We start from the raw sequence: 4446 nt of genomic DNA on the forward strand, positions 1-4446 counted from the left end.
AGCCAAACATAAAAAAAATGAAGAAAAAAAAAATAAATAATAATAATCACTCACAAAGTAACATACATGGTAACTCGTAAGCTGGCATGAGGTATTAAACCCGTGTGATAACGACTGTGGTTTTCCGGCCACGCGAGGATAAAGTAAGTTACATTCATTCATTCATTCATTCATTCATTCATTCATTCATTCATTTACATTCAACATGGGTCACCTATCATGCATAAGACACACATGGTGTATTCATACATACACCTCATGCATGCTCACTATTGGGTTGTAACGTAGGTGTTTTCTTATACACCACACACAAACGGTGTATTCATACACATCCTGCTCACTGCCAAGCAAGGGTGTTGGTATGTATGAATGAATAAATTTTATATATAATTTTGTGTCGGGGACAACGACAAACTTTATAACATGGGGTTTGTTTGTAACTATGTGGCTGGTTGTTTTTATCAATAGCTAACATTTTGAACAACCATGAATTTTTTTGGACAACCATGAACCACTGGATTGGAGCAATTGCCGTTAAGTGCCTTGCCCGAGTACATTCATACGACCACAATGGTAGCAACGTCGAGCCTCGAATCCGCCTTTATCTTTTGATTTCGACGCCGCGCGTTCTATCCCGCTATTCTTCTACGGACAATTACCATATTATTTTATTTATCTCTTCGAAAACGATGGCGAAGATAGAACTGTTAGAACAACGAAGAGAAGGGATTCAACAGCAAAACGACAGTAATTAAAACACGCTATGGATTAAGAGTATAGGACAGAGCGTCAATTAAAAAGCGTGTCTGTTGGACTTAACTAAGATGTGTAATACGCGATCATGTCTAATAGTACTGTGGGTTAAGATGGGATACCGTTAGCACCTACAAATTTCCTCATCGTGTTTGAACAAAAATACCAACTCATTTATGGAGCTGTGAGGATACGGTTTTATATTTTTGTAAATGTCTTTTGTTTACTACCAAATGGGACGATAAAAAGAATGAAAACATGGACCAACTTACCCCACACCACTATATTTACATGGTTGTATAACTTGTATTCTATAACCGCCCTAGAAGTTTATTGCTAACATTACTTTGAATTGAACGTTGACTCTAAGTTGACTTAATGCTTGAAGGCTTCTAATATTTCACATACGGCGTGAACAGGAACCGTCAGCAGCCGCCAATTGTCGTTGGGCCTTCTAATTCGTATTCTATTCAGCGGTTAACAACCTTAAACAGTCCATACGGGCTTTAGGCGATTAAGTTCATGTAAAAGCAGTTGTAAAATACCATTCTAAGCGAACTGAGGCCGCAAATGTTAAAATATTGAGATCTGAGATATTTTGCTTGCAAGAACGTAATGATGTGTAAAGGTCTCTAGCAATGGACATCAAAAATTGCTGCTAAATATGGGTGGTGTAGTTCATTTAAGGTTAAACATTAAATTTAATTTGTAAATTAACCAAATATGGCATGTGTAATTCTCATGGTTTTATTTTGAAATCAGTTATACGGCGATTAACAAAAACGAAACCCCCCTTGGGAAACTGCATTGAACCGCCCCTAGAAAACCAGAAGATCGAAAGAACGTTTGTGCGCATGCGCAAGAATGTCGCGAGCGGTTTTCGTGACGTTAACGCGATCGCAGAACTGGATAGAGTTGCTACGGTTTTCCGTGGTTGCGATACAACAAGTAATATAGACAAAGGCGATATTACACAACCCTTTTTAAGTTTATAGGGCAGTATCTGAAAAATTTTCACTCAACATTTTGCGTTGTTACTCGACTCGGAGCAGGATTTTGTCTAAAACGGTGGCAAACTCGACCCAGCAGCCTCGCTTGACGTATATTTGAAGCAAGGTTTAGTATCTTATGTAAATCCTATCGGTTGTACGTTTGTACAGTAACATGACCTTCAGATTTCATTATTTTATCGGGCATAGAAAAGTTTTTAAAAGAAAATATGTAAAAAGCAGGCCAGAACAGTTATCCAAAATCATTCAGACCAATTCGTTTCCACTACCCGCCATTTTCTACGGGGCCCTTCTCGCTTCTTTTGTGACGTCACACTATCTGATTCATCACGCGGCTGTCTGGACCAATCAGCGCCGCCAGCTGTTTATCACGCTCCAAGCAACGAGACGTGTTTTATTTCAACAAGCGCGCACGGTGTGACGTTGAGGTCTCTTTATTTGTTCCTTGTGTTAACGGGTTTACTGTTGGGCTGTGTTCTAGCAAGGCCAAATAAGCTATTACCCTGCCGCGGTAATGTTAAACCATTTCTAGTCCTTCGTTTCGGACAGTTATAACCTTGATACGGTACAGTAATGGACGACGAAGCGAAACTATTGTATAGGAAACTATATCAACGCTCTAAAACATTGATATCGGTAAAATTCGTTTTCAGACCACGTTAACAAACTAAAATGGATTATAGGACAGGCAGTAGATATTTTTATCTCAAGTTGAGGGTGTTCTAATAAATAAACGCTGCGTAAAAACTATACCACCTTTGTTTCGTGGTAAAAATGCGTACAATCGAATACAGTGCAGTGTACTAGGGTAAATTGTGTGTATTTTGGTAAACAAGTCCTGTGTGTTCGTTAAAACTGCCAAGGGTTGCAAGACGCTACTGTACTTTTCCATGACGTCACTTAGTACATGCAAACACCACATTCAGAACTACATATTTCAACATATACGTTTGGTACATATATTTACGTATTACATATAGCTCATACATGACACATTGTACGGTTAAAATGTACAGGTACAGCTATTTTATTAAAATAGTTTTCGAACTTTCCCTAAAAGTTGTTTCGTAAAATTATTTTGTGCGTTTTGTAACCAAAAATGGCGAATAGTAAATAACTAAAATAATAATATAAGGGAAATACCAAGTAATTTGTTGTTAAAAACTGCAAAAAATCTTATATACAAACGATTTTCTGCGGGACAGTATGTAGTTCGTTGATAAATGAGAATTCACGTTCGTGATATTTTCATCTACGTCACAGCGCATAGCGACTCGGATCGATCGTTCCATTTCGCTCGTCCAACACTGAGTGTAGCGTATTGGGTCGATAAAACCCGTGTATGCCTCCGAAAGAAAGCTAAGTTTCAGTTTTAAATTAATATTAAATGAGTTTTATACAAGTGCGTAAGTAATATCCCCCAAAAGATATTATTAGATAGTCTGTCGTCACAAAACACTTCATTATGATGTAATGTGGACCGTTTATCCCGTAACAACTACATATATTACAGCATAAGACAAAAAATAACAATATTTTACTTGTATTTTAAAATTAAGTTGATTTTGTTGTAAGTTATACTGTCTGAGGCGTGAAGTCGTTTTACACAATAGAAAAATACTTTGGATACAAATTTCCAACAAAAGATCGTTTTACTAATTCCATAGTCGTTTTCAAGTTCATGGTAAGGGTTTTGAATCAAACTTAAATAACTATTGTTGACCAATTATAATTGGCACGATTGCACCAGAATTGTCCCTCCCCGGGCATCGATTTTGTTCACTCCCTCATTAGCGTTTCGAGAAAAAAGGTTCTTAACAGTCACGTGATATCCACCCAATGAAACAAAGCGACGCGCTCTCTTTGTTTCTCTGTTGTGACGTCCCGATTGCGCAACATCCTGATCTTTACCGCCATCTAGCGGATGTAAATTTCACGCCCACTTTACAGGCACAAGTCATGCCTATTTATACAATATATGCACTCAAGCACACAATTTAATGTTAAAAACAATAGTTTAACAAAGAACAGTACTTTAATAACTGTCTTCATATATACCAATAAATAGTAGTAGGATACTTAAGTATATCTTAACTCAACAAATTGCTAAGAGATACTCCAACAAATACCTGATTCAAAAAGAAGCCAGTTTAATATTCCATATTAGGATAATGAGCCATCTATGTTTTACATTAATTACGTTCAAATACCTGATAGTTTGGGTGTATATTGTACATGCAAAGATAATGAGCCAAACCTATTCTTACACCTTGAATTCCCTGGTGTGGTGTCACCTTTGAAATTTACCCTTATAGAATATTACACATGCATTTGGTACAGAGCTACATCTTACGCTGATTTGCATTACGTTACATCAACTTAATTGTATGCCAAAAAATATATATGTTTGTTATGCCAAAAAATATATATGTTTGTTATATAGGAGTATGCCAAAAAATATATATGTTTGTTATGAATGTAACTTACTTTATCCTCACGTGGCCGGAAAAAGACAGTTGTTATCACACGGGTTTAACACCTCGTGCCAGCTTACGAGTTACCATGTATGTTACTTTGTGGGTGATTATTTTTTTGAGAATTTTTTTATGTATGGCTGATAATTTGGACAACCCATTAGTGACCACTGGTTTGGAGCAATTGTCGTTAAGTGTCTGCCCAGACA

This window comes from Ciona intestinalis, chromosome 10, assembly GCF_000224145.3.
Source record: "Ciona intestinalis chromosome 10, KH, whole genome shotgun sequence".
Taxonomy (NCBI): domain Eukaryota; kingdom Metazoa; phylum Chordata; class Ascidiacea; order Phlebobranchia; family Cionidae; genus Ciona; species Ciona intestinalis.